The sequence below is a fragment of the Protopterus annectens genome, chromosome 1.part0, assembly GCF_019279795.1.
Source record: "Protopterus annectens isolate FY-2018-M chromosome 1.part0, PAN1.0, whole genome shotgun sequence".
Taxonomy (NCBI): Eukaryota; Metazoa; Chordata; order Ceratodontiformes; family Protopteridae; genus Protopterus; species Protopterus annectens.
Window position 1 is genome coordinate 86,840,530 of NC_056725.1, and position 14,347 is coordinate 86,854,876.

General features: G+C 46.5%; 6 non-coding genes across 6 annotated transcripts; all 6 read right to left on the reverse strand.

The window, feature by feature from the left end:
- Positions 1–2,085: 2,085 nt before the first annotated feature.
- On the reverse strand, positions 2,086–2,159 carry TRNAI-AAU. The gene has a single exon. It is a non-coding gene; the product is annotated as a tRNA-Ile (tRNA).
- Positions 2,160–4,303: 2,144 nt separating this feature from the next.
- TRNAI-AAU lies at positions 4,304–4,377 on the reverse strand. The gene has a single exon. It is a non-coding gene; the product is annotated as a tRNA-Ile (tRNA).
- Positions 4,378–6,513: 2,136 nt separating this feature from the next.
- On the reverse strand, positions 6,514–6,587 carry TRNAI-AAU. Its single transcript has one exon. It is a non-coding gene; the product is annotated as a tRNA-Ile (tRNA).
- Positions 6,588–8,723: 2,136 nt separating this feature from the next.
- On the reverse strand, positions 8,724–8,797 carry TRNAI-AAU. Its single transcript has one exon. It is a non-coding gene; the product is annotated as a tRNA-Ile (tRNA).
- A 2,134-nt stretch (positions 8,798–10,931) lies between these two features.
- TRNAI-AAU lies at positions 10,932–11,005 on the reverse strand. Its single transcript has one exon. It is a non-coding gene; the product is annotated as a tRNA-Ile (tRNA).
- Positions 11,006–13,144: 2,139 nt separating this feature from the next.
- TRNAI-AAU lies at positions 13,145–13,218 on the reverse strand. The gene has a single exon. It is a non-coding gene; the product is annotated as a tRNA-Ile (tRNA).
- Between the last annotated feature and the right edge of the window lie 1,129 nt (positions 13,219–14,347).

A 14,347-nucleotide genomic window follows, 5' to 3' on the forward strand; every position in this document is an offset into this window, starting at 1 on the left:
GTGTGAACAATTATGTGGAAAGGGTGCCCTGACTCAGCTCAACAAGTGCTACTGTATCAATACTCCTTGACAGATGACAGCTAGTATCTGTCAAACATTTGACTATTCAGCTCTCCACTGAGAATGCTGATCTGAATTACCTTCATTTCTTTGAACCTGTGACTTAAATTGCTTCATGATGCTCTGTTTCTTTCAGCTAGGAAGCTGATGCTTTCGGGTTTCCTAGAAAGTAACTCAAAGCTTTGGGCGGTATGCAGGGATCGGCACTGGAACTCAAATAAGTGTCCAGTCTGAAGCACAGCTGCTGACAAAAGTCTACCAGGATGGTGCAGTGTCCGTGGAGCTGATTGGCAAGCAATTGCAAGAGTCTGAGCAGCAAAAACTCTGTATTTCATTGCGAGGTAGAAATGAGATGGCACACGCTACCTTCTGAATGCTGCATCCAGAAAACAGTGCCTACAAGCAGCTGTCCTTCCACACACAGCAGGAGAAGATGAAGCCACAGGCCCTGGCAAGATTGGATCTCACGACTCGAGCTTACGAGACCAGGGCTCTAACCGCAGAGCTACACAGTCACTCACCCCACGCTTCTGATGGCCTTTTTTTTTAAACATATCTGTTCACTGTTGTCTGCCTTTCGACAGGGCAATGCAATTTGCACTTCACGGACCTTTTGTCACACCTGCCTATTCCATAAGGGCATGGGCAGCTATGACACGAGGCGCCATATTGCCCAGTATATGGCCCGATACATTGGCAATCCAGTGACATGCTCAGGAAACTGAAAACCGATTGCGCTGTAGCGTCTGCAAAAATATTCTTCCTCAATAAATTATCTTCATTTACTTTGTCTTTCGAATACTAGTCACACAAGTTACAGCTTAGGAACGATGAAGTAAGGAAACTTTGAACAGGCACTCTCCTGGTTAAAAGGATTATGTCATGTCAATGTCATTTGCAAACCTGCATGCATCTGCATAGTCCTTTGCATGCAATATGGGAAATAGTTTTCAAGAAGTCACTTTCGGAATCACTACAAAGTGCTTGCAGCTTTAGCAGTAAGTAAGGATGCAGACCGGATCAGGTATGGCCAGGGATGCTGACAACACTGAGCAAGGTGCTGCACTGTCTGTGCACACGGATGAGAAGCGGACACAAGAGCCTGAGCAGAAAAACATGATGTATGTCTTGTGCTAGTAACGGCGTGGAACAATGCTGTGAGAGTGCAGGCCTAAAATATAGTGCCTAAAACTCATCTGACTACAGGTGTTACGACAGCTGAGACACATCTTTCTCAGGCAAGAGCTTCAGGGATTCAAACTCATGACCCTCAGTCTTCAAAACCAGCACTTTAACCACTATGCTAGCAAGCCTCAAGGTGGCAGTGTTCTGCACAGCTTTCTTCAAGAGAAAATCCCTTCCAGTCATTTTTTTTTTTATTTTTATTAGAATAACTGAATTGGCTCTTCTTCAGCACATCATTCACAGGTAAGAGCACAGAGGATTCAAGCGTATGACCTCTGGTCTACACGACGACTCCTTAGCCAGTGCACTAGCAAGGCTTAAATACGCTGCATGCAGCACAGCTTTGTTCAAGAAGGAATCTTTTCATCTGTCACTCTTTTTTTTTTGTTTTTGTCTGTTAACAGAGTTACTGAATTGGCTCTTCTCAGTTCACTCTTCTGCAATGCATTCCACAAAACGAAGGGGAGGTATGATGGTGGGGGGGGGGGGGCAGTTTGTGACTAGGCCAGTGTAACTGGTCATCCTGCACGTGCTTAAGAGGTAACTGGGAGCAGAAGAAGAAACTTACCCAGACAGCACTTGAAAGGAATACGAACAGAAGGCAAGATTGAAAACAGTCAGTCTGGAGCTGCGAGACAAGGCAGAGATCAGACTCTTAAGCAGGGTTGCCGCCCAGACATGAGGGCAACAGGCAGAGCTTCCCAGTACCATGGAACAGAGGTCAGTCTCGAAGGCGCGCCCTGTCAGGCTGTGACTGTGAGATACAGGTCAATCCCTGGCTGACTTTGAGCCACCGGTCCTAGTACTAATTGTGTGCACATTGCCCCACCAAAAGGTAGCTGGCCCGTACGGGGATCGAACCCGCGACCTTGGCGTTATTAGCACCACGCTCTAACCAACTGAGCTAACCGGCCCTGTAGGTAAGAGTGCCCCTCGAGCTCCATCAGCATGGTAACTGATGTCAAGGACAGTGTGAACAATTATGTGGAAAGGGTGCCCTGACTCAGCTCAACAAGTGCTACTGTATCAATACTCCTTGACAGATGACAGCTAGTATCTGTCAAACATTTGACTATTCAGCTCTCCACTGAGAATGCTGATCTGAATTACCTTCATTTCTTTGAACCTGTGACTTAAATTGCTTCATGATGCTCTGTTTCTTTCAGCTAGGAAGCTGATGCTTTCGGGTTTCCTAGAAAGTAACTCAAAGCTTTGGGCGGTATGCAGGGATCCGGACTGGAACTCAAATAAGTGTCCAGTCTGAAGCACAGCTGCTGACAAAAGTCTACCAGGATGGTGCAGTGTCCGTGGAGCTGATTGGCAAGCAATTGCAAGAGTCTGAGCAGCAAAAACTCTGTATTTCATTGCGAGGTAGAAATGAGATGGCACACGCTACCTTCTGAATGCTGCATCCAGAAAACAGTGCCTACAAGCAGCTGTCCTTCCACACACAGCAGGAGAAGATGAAGCCACAGGCCCTGGCAAGATTGGATCTCACGACTCGAGCTTACGAGACCAGGGCTCTAACCGCAGAGCTACACAGTCACTCACCCCACGCTTCTGATGGCCTTTTTTTTTAAACATATCTGTTCACTGTTGTCTGCCTTTCGACAGGGCAATGCAATTTGCATTTTTCGGACCTTTTGTCACACCTGCCTATTCCATAAGGGCATGGGCAGCTATGACACGAGGCGCCATATTGCCCAGTATATGGCCCGATACATTGGCAATCCAGTGACATGCTCAGGAAACTGAAAACCGATTGCGCTGTAGCGTCTGCAAAAATATTCTTCCTCAATAAATTATCTTCATTTACTTTGTCTTTCGAATACTAGTCACACAAGTTACAGCTTAGGAGCGATGAAGTAAGGAAACTTTGAACAGGCACTCTCCTGGTTAAAAGGATTATGTCATGTCAATGTCATTTGCAAACCTGCATGCATCTGCATAGTCCTTTGCATGCAATATGGGAAATAGTTTTCAAGAAGTCACTTTCGAATCACTACAAAGTGCTTGCAGCTTTAGCAGTAAGTAAGGATGCAGACCGGATCAGGTATGGCCAGGGATGCTGACAACACTGAGCAAGGTGCTGCACTGTCTGTGCACACGGATGAGAAGCGGACACAAGAGCCTGAGCAGAAAAACATGATGTATGTCTTGTGCTAGTAACGGCGTGGAACAATGCTGTGAGAGTGCAGGCCTAAAATATAGTGCCTAAAACTCATCTGACTACAGGTGTTACGACAGCTGAGACACATCTTTCTCAGGCAAGAGCTTCAGGGATTCAAACTCATGACCCTCAGTCTTCAAAACCAGCACTTTAACCACTATGCTAGCAAGCCTCAAGGTGGCAGTGTTCTGCACAGCTTTCTTCAAGAGAAAATCCCTTCCAGTCATTTTTTTTTTTTTTTTTTTTTTTTTTAGAATAACTGAATTGGCTCTTCTTCAGCACATCTTTCTCAGGTAAGAGCTCAGAGGATTCAAGCGTATGAGCTCTGGTCTACACGACGACGCGTTAGCCAGTGCACTAGCAAGGCTTAAATCGCTGCATGCAGCACAGCTTTGTTCAAGAAGGAATCTTTTCATCTGTCACTCTTTTTTTTTTTGTTTTGTCTGTTAACAGAGTTACTGAATTGGCTCTTCTCAGTTCACTCTTCTGCAATGCATTCCACAAAACGAAGGGGAGGTATGATGGTGGGGGGGGGGGGGCAGTTTGTGACTAGGCCAGTGTAACTGGTCATCCTGCACGTGCTTAAGAGGTAACTGGGAGCAGAAGAAGAAACTTACCCAGACAGCACTTGAAAGGAATACGAACAGAAGGCAAGATTGAAAACAGTCAGTCTGGAGCTGCGAGACAAGGCAGAGATCAGACTCTTAAGCAGGGTTGCCGCCCAGACATGAGGGCAACAGGCAGAGCTTCCCAGTACCATGGAACAGAGGTCAGTCTCGAAGGCGCGCCCTGTCAGGCTGTGACTGTGAGATACAGGTCAATCCCTGGCTGACTTTGAGCCACGGTCCTAGTACTAATTGTGTGCACATTGCCCCACCAAAAGGTAGCTGGCCCGTACGGGGATCGAACCCGCGACCTTGGCGTTATTAGCACCACGCTCTAACCAACTGAGCTAACCGGCCCTGTAGGTAAGAGTGCCCCTCGAGCTCCATCAGCATGGTAACTGATGTCAAGGACAGTGTGAACAATTATGTGGAAAGGGTGCCCTGACTCAGCTCAACAAGTGCTACTGTATCAATACTCCTTGACAGATGACAGCTAGTATCTGTCAAACATTTGACTATTCAGCTCTCCACTGAGAATGCTGATCTGAATTACCTTCATTTCTTTGAACCTGTGACTTAAATTGCTTCATGATGCTCTGTTTCTTTCAGCTAGGAAGCTGATGCTTTCGGGTTTCCTAGAAAGTAACTCAAAGCTTTGGGCGGTATGCAGGGATCCGGACTGGAACTCAAATAAGTGTCCAGTCTGAAGCACAGCTGCTGACAAAAGTCTACCAGGATGGTGCAGTGTCCGTGGAGCTGATTGGCAAGCAATTGCAAGAGTCTGAGCAGCAAAAACTCTGTATTTCATTGCGAGGTAGAAATGAGATGGCACACGCTACCTTCTGAATGCTGCATCCAGAAAACAGTGCCTACAAGCAGCTGTCCTTCCACACACAGCAGGAGAAGATGAAGCCACAGGCCCTGGCAAGATTGGATCTCACGACTCGAGCTTACGAGACCAGGGCTCTAACCGCAGAGCTACACAGTCACTCACCCCACGCTTCTGATGGCCTTTTTTTTTAAACATATCTGTTCACTGTTGTCTGCCTTTCGACAGGGCAATGCAATTTGCATTTTTCGGACCTTTTGTCACACCTGCCTATTCCATAAGGGCATGGGCAGCTATGACAGGCGCCATATTGCCCAGTATATGGCCCGATACATTGGCAATCCAGTGACATGCTCAGGAAACTGAAAACCGATTGCGCTGTAGCGTCTGCAAAAATATTCTTCCTCAATAAATTATCTTCATTTACTTTGTCTTTCGAATACTAGTCACACAAGTTACAGCTTAGGAACGATGAAGTAAGGAAACTTTGAACAGGCACTCTCCTGGTTAAAAGGATTATGTCATGTCAATGTCATTTGCAAACCTGCATGCATCTGCATAGTCCTTTGCATGCAATATGGGAAATAGTTTTCAAGAAGTCACTTTCGGAATCACTACAAAGTGCTTGCAGCTTTAGCAGTAAGTAAGGATGCAGACCCGGATCAGGTATGGCCAGGGATGCTGACAACACTGAGCAAGGTGCTGCACTGTCTGTGCACACGGATGAGAAGCGGACACAAGAGCCTGAGCAGAAAAACATGATGTATGTCTTGTGCTAGTAACGGCGTGGAACAATGCTGTGAGAGTGCAGGCCTAAAATATAGTGCCTAAAACTCATCTGACTACAGGTGTTACGACAGCTGAGACACATCTTTCTCAGGCAAGAGCTTCAGGGATTCAAACTCATGACCCTCAGTCTTCAAAACCAGCACTTTAACCACTATGCTAGCAAGCCTCAAGGTGGCAGTGTTCTGCACAGCTTTCTTCAAGAGAAAATCCCTTCCAGTCATTTTTTTTTTTTTTTTTTTTTTTTTTAGAATAACTGAATTGGCTCTTCTTCAGCACATCTTTCTCAGGTAAGAGCTCAGAGGATTCAAACGTATGACCTCTGGTCTACATGGACTCCTTAGCCAGTGCACTAGCAAGGCTTAAATACGCTGCATGCAGCACAGCTTTGTTCAAGAAGGAATCTTTTCATCTGTCACTCTTTTTTTTTTTTGTTTTTGTCTGTTAACAGAGTTACTGAATTGGCTCTTCTCAGTTCACTCTTCTGCAATGCATTCCACAAAACGAAGGGGAGGTATGATGGTGGCGGCAGTTTGTGACTAGGCCAGTGTAACTGGTCATCCTGCACGTGCTTAAGAGGTAACTGGGAGCAGAAGAAGAAACTTACCCAGACAGCACTTGAAAGGAATACGAACAGAAGGCAAGATTGAAAACAGTCAGTCTGGAGCTGCGAGACAAGGCAGAGATCAGACTCTTAAGCAGGGTTGCCGCCCAGACATGAGGGCAACAGGCAGAGCTTCCCAGTACCATGGAACAGAGGTCAGTCTCGAAGGCGCCCTGTCAGGCTGTGACTGTGAGATACAGGTCAATCCCTGGCTGACTTTGAGCCACAGGTCATAGCACTAATTGTGTGCACATTGCCCCACTAAAATGGTAGTTGGCCCGTACGGGGATCGAACCCGCGACCTTGGCGTTATTAGCACCACGCTCTAACCAACTGAGCTAACCGGCCCTGTAGGTAAGAGTGCCCCTCGAGCTCCATCAGCATGGTAACTGATGTCAAGGACAGTGTGAACAATTATGTGGAAAGGGTGCCCTGACTCAGCTCAACAAGTGCTACTGTATCAATACTCCTTGACAGATGACAGCTAGTATCTGTCAAACATTTGACTATTCAGCTCTCCACTGAGAATGCTGATCTGAATTACCTTCATTTCTTTGAACCTGTGACTTAAATTGCTTCATGATGCTCTGTTTCTTTCAGCTAGGAAGCTGATGCTTTCGGGTTTCCTAGAAAGTAACTCAAAGCTTTAGGCGGTATGCAGGGATCGGACTGGAACTCAAATAAGTGTCAGTCTGAAGCACAGCTGCTGACAAAAGTCTACCAGGATGGTGCAGTGTCCGTGGAGCTGATTGGCAAGCAATTGCAAGAGTCTGAGCAGCAAAAACTCTGTATTTCATTGCGAGGTAGAAATGAGATGGCACACGCTACCTTCTGAATGCTGCATCCAGAAAACAGTGCCTACAAGCAGCTGTCCTTCCACACACAGCAGGAGAAGATGAAGCCACAGGCCCTGGCAAGATTGGATCTCACGACTCGAGCTTACGAGACCAGGGCTCTAACCGCAGAGCTACACAGTCACTCACCCCACGCTTCTGATGGCCTTTTTTTTTAAACATATCTGTTCACTGTTGTCTGCCTTTCGACAGGGCAATGCAATTTGCATTTTTCGGACCTTTTGTCACACCTGCCTATTCCATAAGGGCATGGGCAGCTATGACACGAGGCGCCATATTGCCCAGTATATGGCCCGATACATTGGCAATCCAGTGACATGCTCAGGAAACTGAAAACCGATTGCGCTGTAGCGTCTGCAAAAATATTCTTCCTCAATAAATTATCTTCATTTACTTTGTCTTTCGAATACTAGTCACACAAGTTACAGCTTAGGAACGATGAAGTAAGGAAACTTTGAACAGGCACTCTCCTGGTTAAAAGGATTATGTCATGTCAATGTCATTTGCAAACCTGCATGCATCTGCATAGTCCTTTGCATGCAATATGGGAAATAGTTTTCAAGAAGTCACTTTCGGAATCACTACAAAGTGCTTGCAGCTTTAGCAGTAAGTAAGGATGCAGACGGATCAGGTATGGCCAGGGATGCTGACAACACTGAGCAAGGTGCTGCACTGTCTGTGCACACGGATGAGAAGCGGACACAAGAGCCTGAGCAGAAAAACATGATGTATGTCTTGTGCTAGTAGCGTGGAACAATGCTGTGAGAGTGCAGGCCTAAAATATAGTGCCTAAAACTCATCTGACTACAGGTGTTACGACAGCTGAGACACATCTTTCTCAGGCAAGAGCTTCAGGGATTCAAACTCATGACCCTCAGTCTTCAAAACCAGCACTTTAACCACTATGCTAGCAAGCCTCAAGGTGGCAGTGTTCTGCACAGCTTTCTTCAAGAGAAAATCCCTTCCAGTCATTTTTTTTTTTTTTTTTTTTTTTAGAATAACTGAATTGGCTCTTCTTCAGCACATCTTTCTCAGGTAAGAGCTCAGTGGGTTCAAACGTATGACCTCTGGTCTACACGGCGACTCCTTAGCCAGTGCACTAGCAAGGCTTAAATCGCTGCATGCAGCACAGCTTTGTTCAAGAAGGAATCTTTTCATCTGTCACTCTTTTTTTTTTTTGTTTTTGTCTGTTAACAGAGTTACTGAATTGGCTCTTCTCAGTTCACTCTTCTGCAATGCATTCCACAAAACGAAGGGGAGGTATGATGGTGGGGGGGGGGGGGCAGTTTGTGACTAGGCCAGTGTAACTGGTCATCCTGCACGTGCTTAAGAGGTAACTGGGAGCAGAAGAAGAAACTTACCCAGACAGCACTTGAAAGGAATACGAACAGAAGGCAAGATTGAAAACAGTCAGTCTGGAGCTGCGAGACAAGGCAGAGATCAGACTCTTAAGCAGGGTTGCCGCCCAGACATGAGGGCAACAGGCAGAGCTTCCCAGTACCATGGAACAGAGGTCAGTCTCGAGGCGCCCTGTCAGGCTGTGACTGTGAGATACAGGTCAATCCCTGGCTGACTTTGAGCCACCGGTCCTAGTACTAATTGTGTGCACATTGCCCCACCAAAAGGTAGCTGGCCCGTACGGGGATCGAACCCACGACCTTGGCGTTATTAGCACCACGCTCTAACCAACTGAGCTAACCGGCCCTGTAGGTAAGAGTGCCCCTCGAGCTCCATCAGCATGGTAACTGATGTCAAGGACAGTGTGAACAATTATGTGGAAAGGGTGCCCTGACTCAGCTCAACAAGTGCTACTGTATCAATACTCCTTGACAGATGACAGCTAGTATCTGTCAAACATTTGACTATTCAGCTCTCCACTGAGAATGCTGATCTGAATTACCTTCATTTCTTTGAACCTGTGACTTAAATTGCTTCATGATGCTCTGTTTCTTTCAGCTAGGAAGCTGATGCTTTCGGGTTTCCTAGAAAGTAACTCAAAGCTTTAGGCGGTATGCAGGGATCGGACTGGAACTCAAATAAGTGTCAGTCTGAAGCACAGCTGCTGACAAAAGTCTACCAGGATGGTGCAGTGTCCGTGGAGCTGATTGGCAAGCAATTGCAAGAGTCTGAGCAGCAAAAACTCTGTATTTCATTGCGAGGTAGAAATGAGATGGCACACGCTACCTTCTGAATGCTGCATCCAGAAAACAGTGCCTACAAGCAGCTGTCCTTCCACACACAGCAGGAGAAGATGAAGCCACAGGCCCTGGCAAGATTGGATCTCACGACTCGAGCTTACGAGACCAGGGCTCTAACCGCAGAGCTACACAGTCACTCACCCCACGCTTCTGATGGCCTTTTTTTAAACATATCTGTTCACTGTTGTCTGCCTTTCGACAGGGCAATGCAATTTGCATTTTCGGACCTTTTGTCACACCTGCCTATTCCATAAGGGCATGGGCAGCTATGACACGAGCCATATTGCCCAGTATATGGCCCGATACATTGGCAATCCAGTGACATGCTCAGGAAACTGAAAACCGATTGCGCTGTAGCGTCTGCAAAAATATTCTTCCTCAATAAATTATCTTCATTTACTTTGTCTTTCGAATACTAGTCACACAAGTTACAGCTTAGGAACGATGAAGTAAGGAAACTTTGAACAGGCACTCTCCTGGTTAAAAGGATTATGTCATGTCAATGTCATTTGCAAACCTGCATGCATCTGCATAGTCCTTTGCATGCAATATGGGAAATAGTTTTCAAGAAGTCACTTTCGGAATCACTACAAAGTGCTTGCAGCTTTAGCAGTAAGTAAGGATGCAGACCCGGATCAGGTATGGCCAGGGATGCTGACAACACTGAGCAAGGTGCTGCACTGTCTGTGCACACGGATGAGAAGCGGACACAAGAGCCTGAGCAGAAAAACATGATGTATGTCTTGTGCTAGTAACGGCGTGGAACAATGCTGTGAGAGTGCAGGCCTAAAATATAGTGCCTAAAACTCATCTGACTACAGGTGTTACGACAGCTGAGACACATCTTTCTCAGGCAAGAGCTTCAGGGATTCAAACTCATGACCCTCAGTCTTCAAAACCAGCACTTTAACCACTATGCTAGCAAGCCTCAAGGTGGCAGTGTTCTGCACAGCTTTCTTCAAGAGAAAATCCCTTCCAGTCATTTTTTTTTTTTTTTTTTTTAGAATAACTGAATTGGCTCTTCTTCAGCACATCTTTCTCAGGTAAGAGCTCAGAGGATTCAAGCGTATGACCTCTGGTCTACACGGCGACTCCTTAGCCAGTGCACTAGCAAGGCTTAAATCGCTGCATGCAGCACAGCTTTGTTCAAGAAGGAATGTTTTCATCTGTCACTCTGCTTTTGTTTTCGTTTGGTCTGTTAACAGAGTTACTGAATTGGCTCTTCTCAGTTCACTCTTCTGCAATGCATTCCACAAAACGAAGGGGAGGTATGATGGTGGGGGGGGGGGGGCAGTTTGTGACTAGGCCAGTGTAACTGGTCATCCTGCACGTGCTTAAGAGGTAACTGGGAGCAGAAGAAGAAACTTACCCAGACAGCACTTGAAAGGAATACGAACAGAAGGCAAGATTGAAAACAGTCAGTCTGGAGCTGCGAGACAAGGCAGAGATCAGACTCTTAAGCAGGGTTGCCGCCCAGACATGAGGGCAACAGGCAGAGCTTCCCAGTACCATGGAACAGAGGTCAGTCTCGAAGGCGCGCCCTGTCAGGCTGTGACTGTGAGATACAGGTCAATCCCTGGCTGACTTTGAGCCACGGTCCTAGTACTAATTGTGTGCACATTGCCCCACCAAAAGGTAGCTGGCCCGTACGGGGATCGAACCCGCGACCTTGGCGTTATTAGCACCACGCTCTAACCAACTGAGCTAACCGGCCCTGTAGGTAAGAGTGCCCCTCGAGCTCCATCAGCATGGTAACTGATGTCAAGGACAGTGTGAACAATTATGTGGAAAGGGTGCCCTGACTCAGCTCAACAAGTGCTACTGTATCAATACTCCTTGACAGATGACAGCTAGTATCTGTCAAACATTTGACTATTCAGCTCTCCACTGAGAATGCTGATCTGAATTACCTTCATTTCTTTGAACCTGTGACTTAAATTGCTTCATGATGCTCTGTTTCTTTCAGCTAGGAAGCTGATGCTTTCGGGTTTCCTAGAAAGTAACTCAAAGCTTTAGGCGGTATGCAGGGACTCGGACTGGAACTCAAATAAGTGTCCAGTCTGAAGCACAGCTGCTGACAAAAGTCTACCAGGATGGTGCAGTGTCCGTGGAGCTGATTGGCAAGCAATTGCAAGAGTCTGAGCAGCAAAAACTCTGTATTTCATTGCGAGGTAGAAATGAGATGGCACACGCTACCTTCTGAATGCTGCATCCAGAAAACAGTGCCTACAAGCAGCTGTCCTTCCACACACAGCAGGAGAAGATGAAGCCACAGGCCCTGGCAAGATTGGATCTCACGACTCGAGCTTACGAGACCAGGGCTCTAACCGCAGAGCTACACAGTCACTCACCCCACGCTTCTGATGGCCTTTTTTTTTAAACATATCTGTTCACTGTTGTCTGCCTTTCGACAGGGCAATGCAATTTGCATTTTTCGGACCTTTTGTCACACCTGCCTATTCCATAAGGGCATGGGCAGCTATGACCTGGCGCCATATTGCCCAGTATATGGCCCGATACATTGGCAATCCAGTGACATGCTCAGGAAACTGAAAACCGATTGCGCTGTAGCGTCTGCAAAAATATTCTTCCTCAATAAATTATCTTCATTTACTTTGTCTTTCGAATACTAGTCACACAAGTTACAGCTTAGGAACGATGAAGTAAGGAAACTTTGAACAGGCACTCTCCTGGTTAAAAGGATTATGTCATGTCAATGTCATTTGCAAACCTGCATGCATCTGCATAGTCCTTTGCATGCAATATGGGAAATAGTTTTCAAGAAGTCACTTTCGGAATCACTACAAAGTGCTTGCAGCTTTAGCAGTAAGTAAGGATGCAGACCCGGATCAGGTATGGCCAGGGATGCTGACAACACTGAGCAAGGTGCTGCACTGTCTGTGCACACGGATGAGAAGCGGACACAAGAGCCTGAGCAGAAAAACATGATGTATGTCTTGTGCTAGTAACGGCGTGGAACAATGCTGTGAGAGTGCAGGCCTAAAATATAGTGCCTAAAACTCATCTGACTACAGGTGTTACGACAGCTGAGACACATCTTTCTCAGGCAAGAGCTTCAGGGATTCAAACTCATGACCCTCAGTCTTCAAAACCAGCACTTTAACCACTATGCTAGCAAGCCTCAAGGTGGCAGTGTTCTGCACAGCTTTCTTCAAGAGAAAATCCCTTCCAGTCATTTTTTTTTTTTTTTTTTTTAGAATAACTGAATTGGCTCTTCTCCAGCAGATCTTTCTCAGGTAAGAGCTCAGAGGATTCAAGCGTATGACCTCTGGTCTACAGCGACTCCTTAGCCAGTGCACTAGCAAGGCTTAAATACGCTGCATGCAGCACAGCTTTGTTCAAGAAGGAATCTTTTCATCTGTCACTCTTTTTTTTTTTTGTTTTTGTCTGTTAACAGAGTTACTGAATTGGCTCTTCTCAGTTCACTCTTCTGCAATGCATTCCACAAAACGAAGGGGAGGTATGATGGTGGGGGGGGGGGGGCAGTTTGTGACTAGGCCAGTGTAACTGGTCATCCTGCACGTGCTTAAGAGGTAACTGGGAGCAGAAGAAGAAACTTACCCAGACAGCACTTGAAAGGAATACGAACAGAAGGCAAGATTGAAAACAGTCAGTCTGGAGCTGCGAGACAAGGCAGAGATCAGACTCTTAAGCAGGGTTGCCGCCCAGACATGAGGGCAACAGGCAGAGCTTCCCAGTACCATGGAACAGAGGTCAGTCTCGAAGGCGCGCCCTGTCAGGCTGTGACTGTGAGATACAGGTCAATCCCTGGCTGACTTTGAGCCACCGGTCCTAGTACTAATTGTGTGCACATTGCCCCACCAAAGGTAGCTGGCCCGTACGGGGATCGAACCCGCGACCTTGGCGTTATTAGCACCACGCTCTAACCAACTGAGCTAACCGGCCCTGTAGGTAAGAGTGCCCCTCGAGCTCCATCAGCATGGTAACTGATGTCAAGGACAGTGTGAACAATTATGTGGAAAGGGTGCCCTGACTCAGCTCAACAAGTGCTACTGTATCAATACTCCTTGACAGATGACAGCTAGTATCTGTCAAACATTTGACTATTCAGCTCTCCACTGAGAATGCTGATCTGAATTACCTTCATTTCTTTGAACCTGTGACTTAAATTGCTTCATGATGCTCTGTTTCTTTCAGCTAGGAAGCTGATGCTTTCGGGTTTCCTAGAAAGTAACTCAAAGCTTTGGGCGGTATGCAGGGATCCGGACTGGAACTCAAATAAGTGTCCAGTCTGAAGCACAGCTGCTGACAAAAGTCTACCAGGATGGTGCAGTGTCCGTGGAGCTGATTGGCAAGCAATTGCAAGAGTCTGAGCAGCAAAAACTCTGTATTTCATTGCGAGGTAGAAATGAGATGGCACACGCTACCTTCTGAATGCTGCATCCAGAAAACAGTGCCTACAAGCAGCTGTCCTTCCACACACAGCAGGAGAAGATGAAGCCACAGGCCCTGGCAAGATTGGATCTCACGACTCGAGCTTACGAGACCAGGGCTCTAACCGCAGAGCTACACAGTCACTCACCCCACGCTTCTGATGGCCTTTTTTTTTAAACATATCTGTTCACTGTTGTCTGCCTTTCGACAGGGCAATGCAATTTGCATTTTTCGGACCTTTTGTCACACCTGCCTATTCCAAAACGGCATCGGCAGCTATGCCACGAGGCCATATTGCCCAGTATATGGCCCGATACATTGGCAATCCAGTGACATGCTCAGGAAACTGAAAACCGATTGCGCTGTAGCGTCTGCAAAAATATTCTTCCTCAATAAATTATCTTCATTTACTTTGTCTTTCGAATACTAGTCACACAAGTTACAGCTTAGGAACGATGAAGTAAGGAAACTTTGAACAGGCACTCTCCTGGTTAAAAGGATTATGTCATGTCAATGTCATTTGCAAACCTGCATGCATCTGCATAGTCCTTTGCATGCAATATGGGAAATAGTTTTCAAGAAGTCACTTTCGGAATCACTACAAAGTGCTTGCAGCTTTAGCAGTAAGTAAGGATTTCCC